This window comes from Triticum aestivum, chromosome 7A (assembly GCF_018294505.1).
Source record: "Triticum aestivum cultivar Chinese Spring chromosome 7A, IWGSC CS RefSeq v2.1, whole genome shotgun sequence".
Classification (NCBI taxonomy): Eukaryota; Viridiplantae; Streptophyta; class Magnoliopsida; order Poales; family Poaceae; genus Triticum; species Triticum aestivum.
Genome location: NC_057812.1, coordinates 96,146,464 through 96,172,285, shown reverse-complemented (window position 1 = coordinate 96,172,285; position 25,822 = coordinate 96,146,464). Strand labels below are relative to the sequence as shown.

At 44.1% G+C, this 25,822-nt stretch overlaps 2 long non-coding RNA genes and 1 pseudogene across 2 annotated transcripts; 1 reads left to right on the top strand and 2 right to left on the bottom strand.

The window, feature by feature from the left end:
- Positions 1-1,145: 1,145 nt before the first annotated feature.
- LOC123153106 (protein SRG1-like) lies at positions 1,146-13,904 on the bottom strand (annotated as a pseudogene).
- Positions 13,905-14,114: 210 nt separating this feature from the next.
- LOC123148451 (uncharacterized) lies at positions 14,115-18,978 on the top strand. Its single transcript, XR_006473880.1, has 2 exons — positions 14,115-14,633; positions 18,728-18,978. It is a non-coding gene; the product is annotated as an uncharacterized lncRNA (long non-coding RNA).
- LOC123148453 (uncharacterized) lies at positions 15,692-16,180 on the bottom strand. The gene is made up of 3 exons (XR_006473881.1): positions 16,081-16,180; positions 15,941-16,006; positions 15,692-15,830 (listed from the first exon to the last, which is right to left on the bottom strand). It is a non-coding gene; the product is annotated as an uncharacterized lncRNA (long non-coding RNA).
- Positions 18,979-25,822: the final 6,844 nt, after the last annotated feature.

Below are 25,822 nucleotides of genomic sequence, written 5' to 3'. Positions count from 1 at the left end.
ACACCTCTACTAGAGGAGACTACTATGCAGTATGCACTATCCACACAGCTAGCAGACCCACAACTCGGCATCATTTGGGAATCAAGTGTGTCAAACAAAGTGGAGTAAATTTTTTGGCTGGCTCTTCTCCCTCGACAGACTAAACACCACAGTAAACTTGCACCGCAAGGACATTTTGCCAACTGCAGCGTGCCCACCTTGTTCCAGCTGCCTCGAAGATCGACAACACCTGTTCTTTACTTGCCCGACCGCTCGACGCATCTGGCGTGCCATCTCCATCCGGCCCAAGTTCAACCCAATGAGCGGCCTCTGGAATTCATGCATGCCCTTGGACATGCCATCTACCATCAATAACAACCTCGTTCTGCTTATTATCTTATCATCATGCTTTGGAAGATCAACAACCTCTGGAATTCATGGATGCCCTTGGACAAGCGTTGCAAAATTTGAAATTTATTCAGGTGAGGAGCCTCCCCCCTACGCCCCACACCATCTACCAAAGTGAAAGAAGTTATGTAGAAAGGGAGGACACACTTGGGCTTACTGAATCTGAATTCTGAAGGTGTGCATATAGCCAAATTTACCACAGAACAAGTTAACCCAAACTGAAACATAAATAGGATCAAATTCTTCGAATATCCATTACCGAGCCCAGGCTCATCTACACTGGTCAAGAAAAAATTCACAAAAAATACAAAAAAGTAAAAAATAATCCTTTTTTAAATGATAGATAATTTGATGCGCTCTAAATTTTAGATCGTTTGGACATATGAGTAGCTCTCAGCAAAAAAGACAAATTGGGTCAAAACAATACATGAACAATAAACTTTTTTATAGACCCCAAATTTGTCTTTTTTGTCGAGAGCTATTCAGATGTCCAAATGGTCTCAAAATTAGAGCGGACCTCACGCACCAAATTATCTATCATGCAAAAAAAGGAATTGTTTGATTTTTTAAATATTTGTTTTGAATTTTTTTTCCATCAAGTGTGCACATGAGCCTGGGCACCGAATCATTGCTCTCCAATATCTTTATTTTCACGAGATTTATTGCCTTACAGTAGCAAAGTTACCTTGCTTATATCTTCAACTAATCGATGCATGCAATATTCATTTTCCATGTGTACAAAGTAAAGTAACCTTTGGTCATATCTTTAACGAATTGACAACTCTCTCTCCACGACTGAAATGTTCATAGTGCGCGACTAGGAGGTCCTTGGGCTTCATGTTCATGTATCGTGTTGGTTGGTTCTCAGTCAACATCTCCGCTATCGGTCCAAACTCCTTTTCAGGATCCAGACCATAGAACAAGGCCACTGAGATCCTATCTTTCTCAGAATTAGTCACAACCCTATGTATTGGTCCTTTGAAGACCCCATTGGTCATTATCTGCGTAAAAAAAATAACCTGAGTGTATCAGTATCGATGTAAATATGTGACAAATTTACTAGCGGTTTAGCGATGGCTACCTCCATTGTAACACCAACATTGATCAGCAAGGTGTGGTTAGACATAGGTGGAACGTTGTACCATGTTTCATCTCTAAGTGTTGAAATATAAGATGGGCCTAGAGCCCATATAACAATTTCAGATTTGATCTCTAAGGGCCCATGTAGGTGGCATGACAAGGTGGTGGGAAGTTTAGTCCCATCCCGGAAGTGGAAAGAGAGTTGGAGTGGTTTACAAAGGATTTTCTTCCTCATGCTATTGGAGCTTGAGAAGAGATGAGGCCCTCGCGCACTCCTCCTCCTCCTCCGCTCGCCGCGCCGTGCCGCGGGTTGCGGGATTGAGCCGAGCTCACTCCTATGCGCTTCTTTTTACCGGTCAGGAACGGAGAGTCTTTGACAGGTGGGGCCACGATCTGAGACGTCGGATCATGGGCTACCGACTTGGACGTGGGTTCAGCCCACGTCTCTCCACGCGCAGCCGCACATATATATGTGGGGCGCTGCCAACCCTAGCCGCCAAAAAACAGAACGCATCTCCGCCTCCATGCCCGCGTCGTTCCTCTGCTGCTGCTGCCGCCGGCGACTCCGTCCTGTACACTGCGTACACGGTTCACGGGAGAGCAGGCCTCCGAAACCCCGCCTCTCCGGATCCTGTACGGGAGAGGGGCGATTAGATTTTTGGGTAGCGACTACGCGACTGCTCGCTTCTGTTCATCTACGTCCACATCACCTTCGTCATCACCATGTCGACCGACGCCGACCGTGCCGCCGCTGAGAAGGCCGAGGCCGACAAGAAGGCCGCCGAGGATGCCGCGGCTACTGCCGCCGCCACCGCCGCCGCATGGCCGATTGGAGAGTATACATCGTTTATCCCTCTCATGTTTCTTTTTGTTGTAGCAGTACTAGCGATATACGTAGATGTTTCTACTATATGCGTAGTACATGCTCTGTTAGATCGTAACCAGTGTGTTATCAATACTGTCAATGTCATGCTCATGATTTATTCATGGATTAATTTAATCGGAAAACTGCCTATTTTCTTATCAATCCAAAAACCTAATTTATGTAGGAGTTTTTCGGATTCTGGTTTTGCTGCTGCACTAAAACCGTCGCCATTTACGGGGACATACTTTAAGCGTTGGCAGACTAAAACCACCTTATGGCTCACTGCCATGAACGTGTTCTGGGTCGCCGGTGTGACTCCCACAGGAACGATCGCTCCTGATCAGGAGAAGGCGTTCAAGGAGGCCACTGTCGTGTTCCTCGGGGCAGTTCTGAGCATGATTGGAGATAAGCTGGTTGACGCATATTTGCATGTGCGGTCTGCCAAGGACTTGTGGGAGGCGCTTGAATCTAAGTTCGGGGCTGCCGATGCAGGGAGCGAGATGTGTATTATAGAGCAGTTCCGTGATTACAAGATGGTTGAAAACCGTCCTGTATTGGAGCAGGCTCATGAGATAATATGCATTGTTAAGGATCTTGAGCTTCTTAAGTGCGAGTTACCGGGCAAGCTTGTCGCGGGCTGCATAATGGCTAAGCTTCCCAATTCCTGGAGGAACTTTGCCACCACTCTGAAACATCAGAGGCGTGAATTCTCTGTGGATGATGTCATTGGCCATCTGAGTGTTGAGCAGAATTCAAGGGCAAAGGACTCGCACGGAAAAGGGTTCGAAGGAACTTCTGTGGCCAACATGGTGCATCAGAAGAACTCCAATTACCACAAGCCCAAGGAATTTATTTGCTGTATTTTCAGTTTGGCCGTACACCGATTGGTGGGTCGACACAGGTGCAGGTGTTCATGTGTGTGCTGACATTTCATTGTTTTCTTCTTACCAGGCCACAGGTCACGGGTCCGTACTGATGGGGAATGGCGCGAGTGCTTCTGTTCTTGGTGTTGGCACGGTCGATCTGAAGTTTACTTCAGGAAGGATCGTGCAGCTGAAGAACGTGCAGCATGTCCCCACCATCAAGAAGAACCTTGTTAGTGGCTCCCTTCTATGTAGAGAAGGGTTTAAGTTGGTATTCGAGTCTAATAAATTAGTTGTTACGAAATATGGACTATTTGTTGGAAAGGGTTATGAATGCGGAGGCATGTTCCGCCTTTCTCTTGCAGATCTATGTAATAAAGTCGTGAACAATATTCATTTGAGTGTTAATGAATCTGAAGTATGGCATTCACGTCTTTGTCACATTAGTTTCGGTGTTATGACGCGGCCAGCAAAATCGAATTTAATCCCGAGTTTCACTTTAGCCAAATGTTCTAAGTGCCATTCGTGTGTGCAATCTAAGCAACCTCGCAAGCCTCACAAGGCAGCAGAGGAGAGACACTTGGCGCCACTGGAACTCATACATTCTGATCTTTGTGAGATGAATGGTGTGTTGACTAAAGGTGGAAAGAAATATTTCATGACTTCGATAGATGATTCCACTAGATATTGCTATGTGTATCTGTTAAATACTAAAGATGAGGCTCTACACTACTTCAAAATCTATAAGGCAGAAGTTGAGAATCAACTTGAAAAGAAAACTAAACGAGTCCGGTCAGATCGTGGTGGAGAGTACTTCTCGAAAGGGTTTGATGCCTTTTGTGCGGAACACAGCATTATTCACGAGAGGACGCCTCCTTACTCACCCCAGTCAAACGAGGTTGCCAAGCGGAAAAACCGTACTCTAACTGATTTGGTTAACGCCGTGTTAGATACGTCGGGTTTATCCAAGGCATGGTGGGGGGAGGCTATAATGACATCCTGTCATGTCCTGAATAAAGTTCCGACAAAGGATAACAAGATCACTCCTTACGAGAAGTGGACCAAGAGAAGGACAACACTCTCGTACTTACGTACCTAGGGCTGCTTGGCGAAAGTTAATGTGCCGATCCCCAAAAAACGTAAGCTTGGACCAAAGACTGTGGACTGTGTTAATTTGGGCTACGCTATGAATAGTGTTGGCTATAGATTTCTAGTAGTGAAATCTGAGGTACCTGACATGAAAGTCGGTACAATTATGGAGTCTAAAGATGCTACATTCTTTGAGAACATTTTTCCCATGAGAGATGTACAAAGCACTTCTAGAGAGAAATCTAAAGAGACTCCTGAACCTGCCATTCCGATGGAATATTATAATCAAACACATGATGAAAATCCTGAGGAGGATAATGAGGAATGCCTTGGTAGGGGCAAGAGACAAAGGACTGTAAAGACCTTTGGTGATGATTTCTTCATATACCTCGTGGAGGATAATCCCACTTCTATTTCAGAAGCGTATGCATCTCCAGAAGCTGACTACTGGAAGGATGCGGTCCGTAGCGAGATGGATTCCATCATGGCTAACGGGACTTGGGAGCTTACTGAACGTCCTTATGGTTGCAAACCATTGGGATGCAAGTGGGTGTTCAAGAAGAAGCTTAGGCCCGATGGTACGATAGAAAAGTACAAGGCTAGGCTTGTGGCCAAGGGCTACGCCCAGAAAGAAGAAGAAGATTTTTCGACACTTATTCACCTGTGGCCAGACTGACCACCATTCGAGTATTACTCTCGTTGGCGGCCTCGCATGGTCTTCACATTCATCAGATGGATGTTAAGACGGCTTTCCTGAACGGAGAGCTAAAGGAGGAATCTATATGCAACAGCCTGATGGCTTTGTGATGGATGGTCAGGAAGGAAAGGTGTGTAAGTTGGTGAAATCTTTGTATGGCCTGAGACAAGCGCCTAACCAATGGCATGACAAGTTTAATGAAACGTTGGCATCTGTTGGCTTTGTTGTTAATGAGGCTGACAAATGTGTATACTATCGCTATGGTGGGGGCGAAGGAGTTATACTGTGTTTGTATGTTGATGACATACTGATATTTGGGACTAATCTCAAGTTGATCGAGGAGGTTAAGTCTTTCCTATCTCAGAACTTTGGGATGAAGAACCTTGGAGTGGGGGATGTTATCTTGAACATCAAGCTATTGAGAGATGATGAGGGTGGGATTACACTTTTGCAATCCCATTATGTTGAGAAGGTGTTGAGTCGTTTTGGATATTCGGACTGCAAACAATCTCAAACACCATGTGATTCTAGTGTGCTGATTTGAAAGTCTAAAGGCACAGCTATAGATCAATTGAGATGCTCTCAGATTGTTGGTTCACTACAATATCTAGCGAGCGCAATGAGGCCTGACATCGCATTTGCTATTAGCAAACTGAGCCGATTTGTTTCCAAACCGGGTGATGTACATTGGCGTGCTCTTGAGAGAGTTATGCGCTATCTGAAAGGTACTATGAACTATGGACTTCACTATACCGGATACCCGTCGGTACTTGAAGGGTATAGTGATGCGAATTGGATCTCTGATGCTGATGAGATGAAGGCCACAACTGGGTATATATTTACCCTTGGAGGTGGTGCTGTTTCCTGGAAGTCTTGCAAGCAAACGATCTTAACAAGATCGACAATGGAAGCAGAATTAACAGCATTAGACACATCGGGTGGCGAAGCAGAATGGCTTCAAGATCTGTTGATGGACTTGCCAGTGGTTGAGAAGCCGGTTCCGGCCATCCTTATGAACTGTGACAATCAAACAGTTATTGTCAAGGTGAAGAGTTCAAAGGACAACATGAAGTCCAACAAACACATAAGAATGAGATTGAAAGTTGTCAGAAAATTGAGGAACTCCAGAGTGATAGCGTTGGATTATATTCAAACGGCTAAGAATCAGGCAGATCCCTTTACTAAAGGGCTATCACGACTTGTGGTAGATAACGCATCAAGGGAGATGGGTATGAGACCCACATGAGTTGCCATGGTAGTATCCCAACCTATGTGATCGGAGATCCCGTGAAGTAGGACCTGGGAAAACAAGCCAGTGGTGAACTGAGGAGAGTAACTTTACTAACCCACTCCGTTGGAGATGCAATACTCTCGGAAACTGTATGGAAGGATGACTACTGTCTTAATGTGTTCCAAGGCTTATATGCATAAGCAAGATGCTATCCTACAGAGCAATCTTTGGAGGAACACACCTATATGAGCCCGACTGCTGGTCACAGTCTATGAGATTGGGGTGATCTCTAGCAAGCTCATGAACAGGCCAGGATTGTGACTAATATGCTCCACCCGAGGGGTCGGCCTTCGGCAACCTCGTATCAGTGAGACTTGTGGTGAAACTTCTTGATGCCAAACTGACAGATCAAGGCATAGTCCATTGTTCAGTTGTGAAGGAGTGTAACTACTTGGTCTAGGTGGAGCTCAACCTTAATCGGTCTCCACTGAGATGCTGGTATATCAAAACAGCGTTTGGAACAAAGGACAAACTGGGCCCCTGAGATCTGGTGGGGGATTGTTGAAATATGAGATGGGCCTAGAGCCCATATGACAATTTCAGATTTGATCTCTAAGGGCCCATGTAGGTGGCATGACAAGGTGGTGGGAAGTTTAGTCCCACCCCGGAAGTGGAAGAAGAGTTGGAGTGGTTTACCAGGGATTCTCTTCCTCATGCTATTGGAGCTTGAGAAGAGATGAGGCCCTCGCGCACTCCTCCTCCTCCGCTCGCCTCGCCACGCCACGCCTCGTCATGCCGCGCCGCGAGTTGCAGGATTGAGCCGAGCCGAGCTCACTCCTATGCGCTTCTTTTTGCCGGTCAGGAACGAAGAGTCTTTGACAGGTGGGGCCACGATCTGAGACGTCGGATCGTGGGCTACCGACTTGGACGTGGGTTCAGCCCACGTCTCTCCACGTGCAGCCGCACATATATATGTGGGGCGCTGCCAACCCTAGCCGCCAAAAAACAGAACGCATCTCCGCCTCCACGCCCGCGTCGTTCCTCTGCTGCTGCTGCCGCCGGCGACTCCGTCCCATTCACCGCATACACGGTTGACGGGAGAGCAGGCCTCCGAAACACCGCCTCTTCGGATCCTGTACGGGAGAGGGGCGATTAGGTTTTTGGGTAGCGACTACGCGACTGCTCGCTTCTGTTCATCTACGTCCACATCACCTTCGTCATTACCATGTCGACCGACGCCGACCGTGCCGCCGCTGAGAAGGCCGAGGCCGACAAGAAGGCCGCCGACGATGCCGCGGCTACTGCCGCCGCCACCGCCGCCGCATGGCCGATTGGAGGGTATACATCGTTTATCCCTCTCATGTTTCTTTCTGTTGTAGCAGTACTAGCGATATGCATAGATGTTTCTACTATATGCGTAGTACATGCTTTGTTAGATCGTAACCAGTGTGTTATCAATACTGTCAATGTCATGCTCATGATTTATTCATGGATTAATTTAATCGGAAAACTGCCTATTTTCTTATCAATCCAAAAACCTAATTTGTGTAGGAGTTTTTCGAATTCTGGTTTTCCTGCTGCACTGAAACCGTCGCCGTTTACGGGGACGTACTTTGAGCGTTGGCAGACTAAAACCACCTTATGGCTCACTGCCATGAACGTGTTCTGGGTCGCCGGTGTGACTCCCACAGGAACGATCGCTCCTGATCAGGAGAAGGCGTTCAAGGAGGCCACTGTCGTGTTCCTCGGGGCAGTTCTGAGCGTGATTGGAGATAAGCAGGTTGACGCATACTTGCATGTGCGGTCTGCCAAGGACTTGTGGGAGGCGCTCGAATCTATGTTCGGGGCTGCCGATGCAGGGAGCGAGATGTATATTATAGAGCAGTTCCATGATTACAAGATGGTTGAAAACCGTCCTGTATTGGAGCAGGCTCATGAGATAATATGCATTGTTAAGGAGCTTGAGCTTCTTAAGTGCGAGTTACCGGGCAAGTTTGTCGCGGGCTGCATAATCGCTAAGCTTCCTAATTCCTGGAGGAACTTTGCCACCACTCTGAAACATCAGAGGCGTGAATTCTCTGTGGAGGATGTCATTGGCCATCTAAGTGTTGGGCAGAATTCAAGGGCAAAGGACTCGCACGGAAAAGGGGTCGAAGGAACTTCTATGGCCAACATGGTGCATCAGAAGAACTCCAATTCCCACAAGCCCAAGGGAAAGAACGGTGTCCAACAGAGTGCCGACTTTAAGAAGAAGGGTAAGAAGACCTTCAAGAAGAACAAGAAGGATGAGGGCTGCTTTACTTGTGGTTCGCTTGAGCATTGGGCCAACGAGTGCCCAAACAAGTATAAGAAGCAAGGGCAGGACTCCAAGTCTGTCAATATGATTATGAGCAACAATGAGGGTGGTGCATCTGGGTACGGTAATTAATTTGTTGTATTTTCGGTTTGGCCGTCCACCGATTGGTGGGTCGACACAGGTGCAGGTGTTCATGTGTGTGCTGACATTTCATTGTTTTCTTCTTACCAGGCCACAGGTCACGGGTCCGTACTGATGGGGAATGGCGCGAGTGCTTCTGTTCTTGGTGTTGGCACGGTCAATCTGAAGTTTACTTCAGGAAGGATCGTGCAACTGAAGAACATGCAGCATGTCCCCACCATCAAGAAGAACCTCGTTAGTGGCTCCCTTCTATGTAGAGAAGGGTTTAAGTTGGTATTCGAGTCTAATAAATTAGTTGTTACGAAATATGGACTATTTGTTGGAAAGGGTTATGAATGCGGAGGCATGTTCCGCCTTTCTCTTGCAGATCTATGTAATAAAGTCGTGAACAATATTCATTTGAGTGTTAATGAATCTGAAGTATGGCATTCACGTCTTTGTCACATTAGTTTCGGTGTTATGACGCGGCTAGCAAAATCGAATTTAATCCCGAGTTTCACTTTAGCCAAAGGTTCTAAGTGCCATTCGTGTGTGCAATCTAAGCAACCTCGCAAGCCTCACAAGGCAGCAGAGGAGAGACACTTGGCGCCACTGGAACTCATACATTCTGATCTTTGTGAGATGAATGGTGTGTTGACTAAAGGTGGAAAGAAATATTTCATGACTTTGATAGATGATTCCACTAGATATTGCTATGTTTATCTGTGAAATACTAAAGATGAGGCTCTACACTACTTCAAAATCTATAAGGTAGAAGTTGAGAATCAATTTGAAAAGAAAAATTAAACGAGTCTGGTCAGATCATGGTGGAGAGTACTTCTCGAAAGAGTTTGATGCCTTTTGTGCGGAACACGGCATTATTCACGAGAGGACGCCTCTTTACTCACCCCAGTCAAACGGGGTTGCCGAGCGGAAAAACCGTACTCTAACTGATTTGGTTAACGCCATGTTAGATACGTCGGGTTTATCCAAGTCATGGTGGGGGGAGGCTATAATGACATCCTGTCATGTCCTGAATAAAGTTCCGACAAAGGATAAGGAGATCACTCCTTACGAGAAGTGGACCAAGAGAAGGACAACACTCTCGTACTTACGTACCTAGGGCTGCTTGGCAAAAGTTAATGTGCCGATCCCCCAAAAGCGTAAGCTTGGACCAAAGACTGTGGACTGTGTTAATTTGGGCTACGCTATGAATAGTGATGGCTATAGATTTCTAGTAGTGAAATCTGAGGTAGCTGACATGAAAGTCGGTGCAATTATGGAGTCTAAAGATGCTACATTCTTTGAGGATATTTTTCCCATGAGAGATGTACAAAGCACTTCTAGACAGGAATCTGAGGAGACTCCTGAACCTGCCATTCCGATGGAATATTATAATCAAACACATGATGAAAATCCTGAGGAGGATAATGAGGAATCCCTTGGTAGGGGCAAGAGACAAAGGACTGTAAAGACCTTTGGTGATGATTTCTTCATATACCTCGTGGAGGACAATCCCACTTCTATTTCAGAAGCGTATGCATCTCCAGAAGCTGACTACTGGAAGGATGCGGTCCGTAGCGAGATGGATTCCATCATGGCTAACGGGGCTTGGGAGCTTACTGAACGTCCTTATGGTTGCAAACCATTGGGATGCAAGTGGGTGTTCAAGAAGAAGCTTAGACCCGATGGTACGATAGAAAAGTACAAGGCTAGGCTTGTGGCCAAGGGCTACGCCCAGAAAGAAGAAGAAGATTTCTTCGACACTTATTCACCTGTGGCCAGACTGACCACCATTCGAGTATTACTCTCGTTGGCGGCCTCGCATGGTCTTCACATTCATCAGATGGATGTTAAGACGGCTTTCCTGAACGGAGAGCTAAAGGAGGAATCTATATGCAACAGCCTGATGGCTTTGTGATGGATGGTCAGGAAGGAAAGGTGTGTAAGTTGGTGAAATCTTTGTATGGCCTGAGACAAGCGCCTAAGCAATGGCATGACAAGTTTAATGAAACGTTGGCATCTGTTGGCTTTGTTGTTAATGAGGCTGACAAATGTGTATACTATCGCTATGGTGGGGGCGAAGGAGTTATACTGTGTTTGTATGTTGATGACATACTGATATTTGGGACTAATCTCAAGTTGATCGAGGAGGTTAAGTCTTTCCTATCTCAGAACTTTGAGATGAAGGACCTTGGAGTGGCTGATGTTATCTTGAACATCAAGCTATTGAGAGATGATGAGGGTGGGATTACACTTTTGCAATCCCATTATGTTGAGAAGGTGTTGAGTCGTTTTGGATATTCGGACTGCAAACCATCTCAAACACCATATGATTCTAGTGTGCTGATTCAAAAGTCTAAAGGCACAGCTATAGATCAATTGAGATACTCTCAGATTGTTGGTTCACTACAGTATCTAGCAAGCGCAACGAGGCCTGACATCGCATTTGCTATTAGCAAACTGAGCCGATTTGTTTCCAAACCGGGTGATGTACATTGGCGTGCTCTTGAGAGAGTTATGCGCTATCTGAAAGGTACTATGAACTATGGACTTCACTATACCAGATACCCGTCGGTACTTGAAGGGTATAGTGATGCGAATTGGATCTCTGATGCTGATGAGATGAAGGCCACAACTGGGTATATATTTACTCTTGGAGGTGGTGCTGTTTCCTGGAAGTCTTGCAAGCAAACGATCTTAACAAGATCGACAATGGAAGCAGAATTAACAGCATTAGACACATCGAGTGGCGAAGCAGAATGGCTTCGAGATCTGTTGATGGACTTGCCAGTGGTTGAGAAGCCGGTTCTGGCCATCCTTATGAACTATGACAATCAAACAGTTATTGTCAAGGTGAAGAGTTCAAAGGACAAGATGAAGTCCAACAAACACATAAGAATGAGATTGAAAGCTGTCTGAAAATTGAGGAACTCCGGAGTGATAGCGTTGGATTATATTCAAACGGCTAAGAATCTGGCAGATCCCTTTACTAAAGGGCTATCACATGTTGTGATAGATAACACATCAAGGGAGATGGGTATGAGACCCACATGAGTTGCCATGGTAGTAACCCAACCTATGTGATCGGAGATCCCGTGAAGTAGGACCTGGGAAAACAAGCCAGTGGTGAACTGAGGAGAGTAACTTTACTAACCCACTCCGTTGGAGATGCAATACTCTCGGAAACTGTATGGAAGGATGACTACTGTCTTAATGTGTTCCAAGGCTTATATGCATAAGCAAGAAGCTATCCTACAGAGCGATCTTTGGAGGAACACACCTATATGAGCCCGACTGCTGGTCACAGTCTATGAGATTGGGGTGATCTCTAGCAAGCTCATGAACAGGCCAGAATTGTGACTAATATGCTCCACCCGAGGGGTCGGCCTTCGGCAACCTCGTATCAGTGAGACTTGTGGTGAAACTTCTTGACGCCAAATTGACAATTCAAGGCATAGTCCATTGTTTAGTTGTGAAGGAGTGTAACTACTTGGTCTAGGTGGAGCTCAACCTTAATCGGTCTCCACTGAGATGCTGGTATATCAAAACAGCGTTTGGAACAAAGGACAAACTGGGCCCCTGAGATCTGGTGGGGGATTGTTGAAATATGAGATGGGCCTAGAGCCCATATGACAATTTCAGATTTGATCTCTAAGGGCCCATGTAGGTGGCATGACAAGGTGGTGGGAAGTTTAGTCCCACATCGGAAGTGGAAGGAGAATTGGAGTGGTTTACAAGGGATTCTCTTCCTCATGCTATTGGAGTTTGAGAAGAGATGAGGCCCTCGCGCACTCCTCCTCCTCCGCTCGCCTCGCCACGCCACGCCACGCCACGCCTCGTCACGACGCGCCGCGGGTTGCGGGATTGAGCCGAGCCGAGCTCACTCCTATGCTCTTCTTTTTGCCGGTCAGGAACGGAGAGTCTTTGACAGGTGGGGCCACGATTTGAGACGTCGGATCATGGGCTACCGACTTGGACGTGGGTTCAACCCACGTCTCTCCACGCGCAGCCGCACATATATATGTGGGGCGCTGCCAACCCTAGCCGCCAAAAAACAGAACGCATCTCCGTCTCCACGCCCGCATCGTTCCTCTGCTGCTGCTGCCGCCGACGACTCCGTCCCGTTCACCGTGTACACGGTTGACGGGAGAGCAGGCCTCCGAAACCCCGCCTCTCCGGATCCTGTACGGGAGAGGGGCGATTAGGTTTTTGGGTAGCCACTACGCGACTGCTCACTTCTGTTCATCTACGTCCACATCACCTTCGTCATCACCATGTTGACCGACGCCAACCGTGCCGCCGCTGAGAAGGCCGAGGCCGACAAGAAGGCCGCTGAGGATGCCGCGGCTATTGCCGCCGCCACCGCCGCCGCATGGCCGATTGAAGGGTATACATCGTTTATCCCTCTCATGTTTCTTTCTGTTGTAGCAGTACTAGCGATATGCGTAGATGTTTCTACTATATACGTAGTACATGCTCTGTTAGATCGTAACCAGTGTGTTATCAATACTGTCAATATCATACTCATGATTTATTCATGAATTAATTTAATCGGAAAACTGCCTATTTTCTTATCACTAAGAACCTGCAGTCCAGCGATATCTTTGTCCATGAGAAGAACCGTAAGAGCAAATACGTCATTGTGAGGCTTGATGCCAAAGACCCGATCGGGTCTTGGACATGGAGGATAGTAATTGATTCTAGCAATAAGCCCTGTCTCTAAACTGGTTAACTAGGCAATCTTCATCGAGCTCTATAGCTTGGCCATTGCCCGAAGGATGTCGTCTTTGATTCTCTTGCTCCTCAATGTGTACTCATGCAGGTCATCCCTGCAAATACCACCAGGGTAGTTCAGTTAATCCTAGTATGGTAATACTGACGATGGTTTCTTTCATGCAGTAATTATTTATGAAGTTTTTCTAGGCCAGGCTAGATCACTAGTGACATAAATAAGCAAATGAGCTCTATTCTGCAAAACTGACAGGTAAGACGGATCCATTTGAATACATGTATCTGGCAGATAACCTGAAAGATTTTGGATGTGTGGGCCAATGGGCAAGGTTTCTCTCGTCCTCTGGCTCCACTTTAAGATGCAGTCGATCGGACCAGTCCAGTCTTTGATCTTGAGTTTTCACCTGGTCAGTTCCATACCCTTCCATCTGGAAATGTTTCCCACCTATTATGTTACTGTACTTTCTCTTCTCTTCGAGCGGTAGGCGGAAAAAATCCCTTGATGCGGTCATCACAGAATCCATCAGAGAAAATGCTCCCATCGCGAAAATGCTCCGCGAAAATGTCTCCGGCGGACCGCCCTTGTCTGTGTGCGGGCGAGGCTTGGCTGCTCCGCAAAAATGCTCCCACCTGTGCTGCGTGATACGTGGCGCTCATCCAACGATCGCATGCTGGTGCCCTTTTTTTTGATTAAAAACCCCATCAATTAAACAAAACCGGTCGGCCGTGTCTCTTAATTAAACGCAGGAAAAGACCAGCCGTTCGTTTCGTCTCCTCTCTTATCCACTCACTTTCCCCACAGGCAAAGCAGTAGCTCCTCCACGGCCGGCGAACACCGCGATGTTGATCTGCTTGCTTGTCGGAGCGGGAGGGTTTGCTCCGTGCTCGTCCCATCGCGGCGCTCGTGAGCGAACTGCGCACCAACCCTGCGGCCACGACGTCCCTCGCCCCGCGCGGCGCTCGTAGGCGAGCTGCGCGCCGTTCCTGAGGCCGCAGCCTCCGTCGCCCGGCGCGACGCTCGGCGGCGAGCTGCGCGCCGTTCCTGAGGCCGCAGCCTCCGTCGCTCGGCGCTGCGCTCGTTGTCGATCTGCGCGCCGTTCCTGAGGTTGCAGCCTCCTGTCGCCGGGCGCAGCGCTCGTCGGCGAGCTGCGCGCCGTTCCTTCTCGGCGGTCACCTTCGTGGCCCTATTTGTCACGTTTGTCGCGCCCCAGCTACTGAGCTTCGTCCAGCACGTACCATAACATGGCTGCGAAGACTTGCCGTGGTTGAAGGTACGTCGTCCAATTACTGAAGTATATGACCGTTGTTCTTCTAATTTCTGAACCAAATGCTATTTTTGTCCGTGTGAGGTCGGTGAGATGCAAGCAACTATGCTTTTGGACAAGAACTGTGCTTTTGGTCTGACTTGATTAAGTTATGCATGTCAATGAACTAATATACATACGCCTTCTTAAATCTATGCTTTTGGACAGCAAGTATGCATTGGTCTCACTTAATTAAGTAGTGCATTCGATCGATATGCACGGACTCCCCATAAATCCAATAATATATTACAAGTTTTTAGTAAAGTAGAAAAAATCATGAGTCTTTGATAACAATGACAGATTAAGTTGTCTTCTGTTGTTGGAAGAAGACTTGATTTTGACCTGTCATTGTACCAACGGATGGCTGCAGTGGGGCATTTGATGCTAGGTGTCTTATCATCATACCAATGGGGTGCTGTAGTGAGGCATTCGGAGTTGGGTGTCCTGTCATCGTACCAACGGATGGCTACAGTGAGGCATTTGGAGCTTGGTTCATCGTACCAATGGACGACTGCAGTGAGGCATTCAGAGCTGGGTGTCCTCTCATTGTACCAATGGTTGGTTGCAGCGAGAAATTTGGAGCTGGGTGTCCTCTCATCGTACCAAGAGACGGCAATAGTGAGGCATCCAGAGCTGAGTTGCATTGTTCTGAATAGGTATACACGTGATTTGTCGGAACTCCCAAATGACCCTGTGAGTAGTAGTACCAAAGGTTAGTGTCCATAAATCTTTAAAACGATAAAACTAAAATCTGAGTGTAGGTAGCTTATACCATTAAGCTATTGTAATGTTGCAATTCAGCTGGCAATCTTTGGTCTTGTCCATACATCGCCATAGGATTTAGGATTGGGTTGTATTGTGGTAGATATGTAGGCATTTGATTCGTAAAAACCTCCGAATGACCCTATAAAACATGGTGTGATAAATCTTGTATAACTTAAGTTTTTATGTCAGATCAAGTGTAAATTTATTTATACCATTGAGGTGCCATGAGGTTGTAGTGCTACAGGATTTCTACTTTCCTTTTCCTCTTTGATTTTGCTTTCTCTAAGCCACCAATAGGTCTACTTGCTCCTTGAATAGTCTTCTCCTTCAACTTGATACCTTTTGGCTTAGCAAGCCCCTTATTTTGTTTTGAACTTGTACATGAGTTAATGTTTGGTTCTGCAAATATATATTTAAATAAAATTCAAGTTTGATAACATTATAAAACTACACACCCATATTAGCTGGTCTACTTGACCCTCGAACAGTCTTCTTTTTAACCTTGTTACCTGTTGGATTGGCAAATCCCTCATTTTGTTCTGAACTTGTAGACGAGTTAATGTTCGGGTCTGCAACTATAAAAGCAAACATAGGTTAGTTTGATGAAATCATAAAACTAAACTTACAGACCTTGTGCCAAGGGAGTTACATATATCTGGATGTCTGTCTGATCCTCGAGCCGTCTTCTCCTTAACCTTCATTCCTTTTGGCTTGGTAGGCCTCTCATTTTGTTCTGAACTTGTAGTCGTGATATTGTTTGAGTCTCCAACTATAAAAGTAAATATAAATTTAAGCTTGATGAGAGCATAAAACTGAATGTACATACCTTGTGAACAAACAGAGTTACCTGTATCTGGATCAGATCTATGTTTTAGACATTTCTCCACCTCTTCTGCTAATTTCTCTGCATAATTAGCAGCCATCAAGTATGACTCTTCAGACTCTGCGGCTCGAGCAGCTATTTGGATAAACATTCTGCACAACTCTTTATAGCGTTTTGTCAGTATTGTTTTGCGGTCTTCATGCAGGTTGCAGTTGCTTGTTATATCCAAAACTTTTGCATCAATTGTCCATCTTTTCAAGATGTACTGTTGAGGGATGTGCTTGATATTATTAATGTCAAGTACCTTCAAGGAATGAGAGCAAAGAATTCCAGCAAATTCAAACTTCTTGCAACTGCAATTGACCTTTTCTTCTTTTGGAAAAATTTTAACAACATGATCACGCTCTGTACCATGAAATTTTACTTTGTAAACCTTCTCCTCGGTGTCACTGTCATCACAAAGGAATGTATCATAGTTTAAGGTCCGAAGCACTTGTTCCTGAAACATCTTGAATATTGGTGGAGTATATGTAGTTGATGCTTGCCTTAACATATAGCTTTCTACCTTCAGCTTAGGAGTACTTTGTGTTGCTTTGAAGTCACATCTCACCTCTTCAAATCTTTTATCTGCAACTAGACGTTCGAAATGCTCAAAAAAGTAAGCATGTCATACTTAGAACTAATGTAACGTTTTAGTTCGTTGTTTATGCTTTCACTCCTTTGGGTACTGCTCATGTGTGCAGAGAAAGTATTCCTGCCATATACTAGGGCCCGATGCTCCCTTTTCTCAAATAACCTTTGGAGCCATGCATTGTCCCGGAGTCCATACTTGTCAAGCATTTCATTGCATGTACTTATAAATTCATCTTCCTCCTCAATATCATAGATACAATGCTGAAAATCTGCATTGAACTTCTTGTAATCTGTAACAACTCCACCAAGATGTTTGATAGCATTTTGATTCATATGCCACACACAAAGTCTACGGTGAGAGTGAGGCAGGACTGAACGGATCGCCTTAGCCATTGCCGCATCTTCGTCAGTCAGAATTGTATGTGGATGCTTTCCAGACATTACTGTTAAAAATGTTCTAAAAAGCCAAGCAAAACTTTCTGCTGTTTCATCATAGAGAAGTGCAGCACCAAACACAATTGTTTTCTTGTGATTATTTACACCAACAATTAAACCAAACGGACGCCCGTCGTCTAGTTTCCTGTATGTGGTGTCAAAACATATGATCACCAAATAATGCATAGTCTGAGACCATTTTGGAGTCCGTCCAAAATATATTAGTTATCAAATCATCCTCATCAACTTGAATTGAATAAAAAAACTTGACATCTTCTGAAACCTTCTTCTCCATATATTCTAACACTCCACCAGTGTCACCCACCTTTGCTTTTAGTGTTCTCTTTGAGTACAAATGATTTTTCATGTCTGTGCTTATAAAGCCAAGGTTTTTAGGTCCACATGCCTCTTTCGTCATTAGATCAATAGTTGCTTTATTTGAAATGCCCACTGACTTTGCGACCTCAGCATTGGCTAGTTGAGCTTCAGTTAGTTTCCTGTGTGATCTTAAGTATTGCGACATATTTCTAGTAGCAAGACTATGGTTGTGGGCTTCCTTAAATTCGTATACATAATAAATACCATTATTAAGACTTATCTTTATACGTGCATCACAACCACATCGTGTCTCAGGCCTACTATAACTGAATTTCTCCTCTCTTTTATCTTCCGCACGAACTCCTATTAGTTCAAGTAATTTTCTTAGTCCCATCTAAAAATGCATATGACCAGAACAAGTTAGAACTAGTCCATACCTTGACGAGAACATGTGAATGTCCGTTGTTGTATTGTACTAGAATTTTTTACTTTATGTTGATTGCCTCTTCGGATGCTAAAACCCATGGAATAAGCATACTTGTTATAGAAGGAATAAGCTTCTTCTTCAGATAAAAACTGCATGCCAAGCTTTGGCACCCCTTTTTCAATTTGCTCTGTTGCATTGCTAGCTGTAGTTTCTTCGAACCCATGTTTAAATTAGTAGTCACTTTAGCAATTGGTTCAAATACAAGGAAAAGGAGATGAAACCTATCCGTGTTGTAAATCAACAAATAACCTTGCTATGTCTATTTATTTTGATTTCACGGTGGAATGAAAAGGAGTAGGCATTCCCAACTAATCAGAGGTATGTCTTTGCCCCTTGAGCCATTACATTTCTCTTATATGTCTTTTCCCCTTGAGCCATCACATTTCTCTTATATGTCCAGCATCACTGTCAGTTTTCATTTATATGTACCCATCAGTAATACAACTTTGTATTGTGTAATCTGTGCAAGACATATTGTTAACTGGATATTACGCACAGGGAGTACGAAATATTCACTTCTGTTGTATAGGTTTATTTTGCTATGCCCTACCAATGACAACAATCACAAAAACCTAAAAGCCATAGATCCGTAAATTGCAGGACTGGGAGAAGACATTGGATCAGAGAGAGGGAAGAACGCAATGGAAGACATAGCTTACATTTGGGGAATCTGATTCCTCATTGGTCCCGGCAAGAATTGGTGAAGACGCCATCAAGTTCCTCGTATCCCTTTGTTGGATCTATATTTGTAGATAGATTTGATGGAGGTGTATGATGTGGTCTGTTTGGAGTAACTGTGTACGGGAAAAGTTCACCACTAATGTTTTGGCGCGCAAGAGTGATTTATTTCCCTCCAAATCTCTATTCTGTTGCGTTAATTACGATGGTTGGAAAAAGTCTTAGAGTGGACGGTTTAATTAAGAGACGCGGCTGACCGCTTTTGTTTAATTGCTGGGGGTTTTTAATCGAAAAAGAGGGCAATAGCGTGCGATCGTTGGATGAGCGCCACGTACCATGGAGCACGGATGGGAGCATTTTCGCGGAGCAGGCAAGCCGCCGTGTCTGTGTGCTGCGAGATGAATCCGGCCCACCACCAAAAGGTTGGAAATTGTCGTAATCCAACGACAGCCCCACCACCACCCCACGGGAGTAGAGAGCTACAAGTGGACGGTACCTAAATGTTTTTGAAAATAAATGTTTGTTCTGTTTGAACAAGATATTTCTTTACAAACTTTAAAAAAATCTGAATTTAATCTCTTTTTTTCGGGTGAAATCTGAATTTAATCTACACACAGAGAAATAAAACAAGATAAATCCGTACTTTTTTTTTTGCTTTCCTACTATGGGTAGACTGGATTTGGATTTAACATTTTGTGGGATTGTAAACAAGTATTTTGCTCCCCGAAAAAATAAAAATATTTTGTTGACACACAAATACTTTCAGAAAAAATGACATGCAAGGGGTGATACCGGTGCTTCAGCTAACTACTCCAAAAGTCCAAAGTGATGGAGAAAGACGTGCAACATATTTCAGCAACTAGTTACTCCAACATATTTCAACATATTTCAGCTAGTTCGCTTAATCTTTTCATGTAATATTGTTACAATCTAATTATGCTAGGGACACGAGGATGATAGCTTCAATTGGAACGCCATGTGTTATTTCCTTCCCTCAAAGTGGAGGAAAACATGATATTTCCTAAAGACGACTTCGCATCAACATGGAACTAGTTATTCGGAATTGCCTTTCTTTTCTATTTTGCAAAGGTGTGGCTCCTGCAGCCGTTGATTTGAAGAACAATTGTTGCTGTCACTGTCCTGGTGTTGCCAATGTTGATATTGATCTATGCTATTGTGTGCCATTGATTGTTCCACTAGTAGAAAACAGAGGTTTAAAACCGGTTCGTAAGGGCTTTTAGTGCCGGTTCTGTAACCGGTACTAAAGTGTGGGCACTAAAGGCCCCCCCTCTTTAGTACCGGTTCGGCACGAGCCGCCACTAAAGGCCCACCACGTGGCGTGAGCTCGCGCCGTGGCATGGGGGACCTTTAGTACCGGTTGGCTCGCGCCGTGGTACGGGGGACCTTTAGTACCGATTGGTGTTACCAACCGGTATTAAAGTTTTTTTTGTTTTTTTTCTGAAAATTTTGGAATTTTTTTTGATTTTTTTTCGATTTTCAATTTTCTGAATTAAATTATTTGATAATTTAGTTTCTAATCACCCCTCTTAACTGCTCAAGTGTGGATCACTCATTCCAAATCGTCTAACTTCCCGGTCGGTCACCCATCCTCTCTCTCCCCCAGCCTGAGCACGCTTAACTTCGGAGTTCTACTCCCCCTACTTTCCAAGTCTGCACTTGTTGTTTTCCTGACAAATGTAAGTTGTCAATCCTATTAACCCTCAAAAGTTTAGCTTGAGCATTAGGTCACTCGTTTCATCATTTGAGTTTGAAACTATTGTTCTAAAAAACAGTAATTATTTAGTAACAGTAATATTTCTTGGATAAGTTTGACCACAGTTTGACCAAGATAACCCACAAGTATAGGGGATCGCAACAACTTTCGAGGGTAGAGTATTCAACCCAAATTTATTGATTCGACACAAGGGGAGCCAAAGAATATTCTCAAGTATTAGCAGCTGAGCTGTCAATTCAACCATACCTGAAAACTTAGTATCTGCAGCAAACTGTTTAGTAGCAAAGTAATATGATAGTGGTGGTAGCGGCAACAAAAGTAGAGACAGCAAAAGTAATGTTTTTTGGTATTTTGTAGTGATTGTAACAGTAGCAGCGGAAAAGTAAATAAGCGAGAACCAGTATATGGAAAACTCGTAGGCACCGGATCAGTGATGGATAATTATGCCGGATGCGGTTCATCATGTAACAATCATAACATAGGGTGACACAGAACTAGCTCCAATTTACCAATGTAATGTAGGCATGTATTCCTTATATAGTCATACGTGCTTATGGAAAATAACTTGCATGACATCTTTTATCCTACCCTCCCGTGGCAGCGGGGTCCTATTGGAACTAAGGGATATTGATGCCTCCTTTTAATAGAGAACCGGAACAAAGCATTAACACATAGTGCATATATGAACTCCTCAAACTATGGTCATCACCGGGAGTGGTCCCAATTATTGTCACTTCGGGGTTGCCGGATCATAACACATAGTAGGTGACTATAGACTTGCAAGATAGGATCAAGAACTCACATATATTCATGAAAACATAATAGGTTCAGATCTAAAATCATGGCACTCGGGCCCTAGTGACAAGCATTAAGCATAGCAAAGTCATAGCAACATCAATCTCAGAACATAGTGGATACTAGGGATCAAACCCTAACAAAACTAACTCGATTGCATGATAAATCTCATCTAACCTATCACCGTCCAGCAAGCCTACAATGGAATTACTCATGCACGGTGGTGAGCATCATGAAATTGGTGATGGAGGATGGTTGATGATGACGACGGCGACGAATCCCCCTCTCCGGAGCCCCGAACGGACTCCAGATCAGCCCTCCCGAGAGGTTTTAGGGCTTGGCGGCGGCTCTGTATCGTAAAACGCGATGATTTATTCTTTCTAATTTTTTTCTCTCCGAAAGCAAATATATAGAGTTGGAGTTGGCGTCGGAGGGCATCTAGGGGGCCCACGAGGTAGGGGGCGCGCCCTAGGGGGGGCGCCCCCCACCCTCGTGAACAGGGTGTGGGCCCCCTGGTCTTCATCTTTGGCGAGGATTTTTTATTATTTTTTTTAAGATGTTCCGTGGAGTTTCAGGTCATTCCGAGAATATATGTTTTCTACACATAAAACAACCCCATGGCAATTCTGAAGAAAACAGCGTCAGTCCGGGTTAGTTCCATTCAAATCATACAAGTTAGAGTCCAAAACAAGGGCAAAAGTGTTTGGAAAAGTAGATACGACGGAGACGTATCAACTCCCCCAAGTTTAAATCCTTGCTTGTCCTCAAGCAATTCAGTTGACAAACTGAAAGAATGAAAGAAAAACTTTTACAAACTCTGTTTGCTCTTGCTATTGTAACTATGTCAAGCCAGTATTCAGGTTTTCAGCAGAGATCATAACTAACCACATTTGCAATAATTCTCAGGTCTCATAATTACTCATATCAATAGCATAATCAACTAGCAAGCCATAATAATAAATCTCGGATGACAACACTTTCGCAAACCAATCATAATATGATATAACAAGATGGTATCTCGCTAGCCCTTTCTAAGACCGCAAAACATAAATGCAGAGCACCTTTAAAGATCAAGAACTGACTAGACATTGTAATTCATGGTAAAAGAGATCCAATCATAGTCATACCCAATATAAATTAACAGTGATGAATGCAAATGACGGTTGTGCTCTCCAGCTAGTGCTTTTTAATAAGAGGGTGATGACTTAACATAAAAGTAAATGGATAGGCCCTTCGCAGAGGGAACAGGGATTTGTAGAGGTGCCAGAGCTCAGTTTTGCAATAGAGATAAATTGTATTTTGAGCGGTATACGTTCATTGTCAACGTACCAACTAAGAGATGGTGATATCTTCCATGCTAAACACATTATAGGCGGTTCCCAAACAGAATGGTAAAGTTTATACTCCCCCTCCACCAACAAGCATCAATCCATGGCTTGCTCGAAACAACGAGTGCCTCCAACATACATCAGGTCCCAGGGGGGGTTTTGTTTGCAATTAATTTTGATTTAATTTGCATAAAGCATGAGACTGGGCATCCCGGTGACCAGCCATTTTCTTGTGAGTGAGGAGCGGAGTCCACTCCTCTTGAGAATAACCCGCCTAACACGGAAGATAAGGACAGACTTGGTTGATACATGAGCCATTCGAGCATACAAAACATAATTTTTATTTGAAGGTTTAGAGTTTGGCACATACAAATTTACTTGGAACGATAGGTAGATACTGCATATAGGAAGGTATAGTGGACTCATCTGGAATAACTTTGGGGTTTAAGGGATTGGATGCACAAGCAGTATTCCCGCTTAGTACAAGTGAAGGCTAGCAAAAGACTGGGAAGCGACTAACTAGAGAGCGATAACAACCATGTACATGCACTAAAATAAATAAACATTGAATTCAAGCATGAGTAGGATATAATCTACCATGAACATAAATATCATGAAGGCTATGTTGATTTTGTTTCAACTACATGCGTGAACATGTGCCAAGTCAAGTCACTTAAATCATTCAAAAGAGGATACCACCCCATCATACCACATCATAATCATCTCAATAGCATGTTGGCACACAAGGTAAACCATTATAACTCATAGCTAATCAAGCATGGCACAAGCAACTATGATCTCTAATTGTCATTGCAAACATGTTTATTCATAATAAGCTGAATCAAGAACGAGGGACTCATCATATTTAAAAAACAAAAGAAGTCGAGTTCATACCAGCTTTTCTCATCTCAGTCAGTCCATCATATATCATCATAATTGCCTTTCACTTGCACGACCGAACGGTGTGAATAATAATAAGAGTGCATGTGCATTGGACTAAGCTGGAATCTGCGAGCATTTAATAAACAGGAGAAGACAAGGCAATATGGGCTCTTGGTTAAATCAACAATAATGCATATAAGAGCCACTTCAACAATTTAATTATGGTCTTCTCCTACTGACCCCCAAATAAAAGAAAAGAAATAAAACCATTTACACAGGAAAGCTCCCAACAAGCAAAAGAAGAACGGGAAATATTTTTGGGTTTTCTTTTTAATTATTACTACTACAGCAGAAAAATAAACTAGTATTAATTTTTTTTTGACTTTTCTTAAGGTTTAACAAACACACAAGAAGAAAGCAGAAAAAAAATAAACTAGCATGGATATTACAGTGAAAGAGTATGAGCACCGACATCTAGCAATGAGTGTGTGTGAACATAAATGTAATGTCGGTGAGAAATACGTACTCCCTTAAGCTTAGACTTTTGTTCTAAGTTGGTCTATTGCCAGGGATAGCCTGGCGGATACCCATAGGTGTAGCTGGGGTCGTACTGCGACGAAAATAGTTGGGATCATACTGATGTGTAGCGGTTATCGCCTGCTGAGCTGCAGCATGGAGTCGAGCTGCCTCCGCTCTCCTCTATACTCTTCTACCTCCTCTCTGGTAATAACATATCTTCTTTTTGTCTGTGAATCAAAGAAGGCAGGAGCAGGGAGAGTAATACGGAAAACACGTCGTTTATCAAAAATTAAACGATATAAGAGGTGATTCAGGCCTCTCGACAAACTGGTACGAAGCCATAGAGTCATAATCTAAATATGCAGGAGGCAACTCCATATCACCCTCACGAATGTCTATCTCAAGAAAATGAGCTAAGCGAGTTGCATAAATTCCTCCAAAGAAATCTCCATTATGTCTATTATGATGCAACCTACGAGCTACAATGGCTCCCATATGATAAGATTGGTCTCCTAACACCGCACTCCTAAGAATGCTAAGATCAGGGACACACATGTGACATGCTTCATCCTTAGCATTTATGCATCTACCGATGAAAAGAGCAAAATAATGTATAGCAGGAAAGTGAATGCTCCCTATGGTAGCCTGCGTTATATCTCTAGATTCCCCCACAGTTATACTAGTAAGAAAGTTTCTAAATTCAGATTTAGGGGGAACCCTAACACTACCCCATGATGGAAGTTTGCAAGCAGAAGTGAAATCCTCTAAGTCCATGGTATAAGATTTGTCATAGAGATCAAACATGACTGAAGGGGAATTACGCGAAGATGAATACTCAAACCTCCTCACAAAGGAACTTGTGAGATCGTGATACTGGGGGCAATTGTTAGCCTCAAAATCCTCAAGACCGGCATTGCGCAAATATGCTTTGAATTCTTCTTTAATTCCCGCACGGTTCATAAAATTTTCCGACGGCCATTCGTAAGGCCGTACTGGAGCGTCTCTTGGTGGATCCTCGTCAGCATCGCGCATAACAATCCTGGGTCCTTTCTTCTTAGAGGAACCACCTTGGAACATCTTTCTAACCATATTGTTTTTCTCTGAAAAATTCTGAAATTTTTAGTAACTTCAAACAAAAGTAAACCAACTTCAATAATATTGATAGCAACTACTCCTACAAGTGCCTAGAGCCTATATCAAGCATTAGAACCACTTGGAACCATATAAATTTGACATGCAAGCTCAAGAACATGGTCACCTATGCAACACAAATTTGCAAAGAATAAAGCACTAGAACAAAAACTAATTGGACCAATGGAGTAGTCACATAGCAAGGAACAATCTCCCCAAGCAGTTTTGCGAGAGGTGCTTTGAGCAAGGAGATCGAAAATCACAGCAAAAGTGGTTGGAACTCGTGCTTAAGTTGGTTTTTTGGGTTTGTGTGAGACAGAGGAAGAAGATAGGTGCTGGGATAAGTGGAGTAGGGCCACCGCGGCCCATGAGGTAGGGGGCGCGCCCACCACCCTCGTGTCCAGGTGGCAGCTCCTCCCGCGGTAATTTTTGCACAGTAAATCCTCAAATATTCCCGAAAAAATCATATTAAATTGGCACGGCATTCTGAGGACTTTTATTTTCGGGATATTTTTATATTGCACGGATAAGTCAGGAAACAGACAGAAAAATACTATTTTTACTTTATTTCTACTAATTAACAGAAAATAAAGAGAAGGTACAGAAGTTTGTGCTTCTAGTTTCATC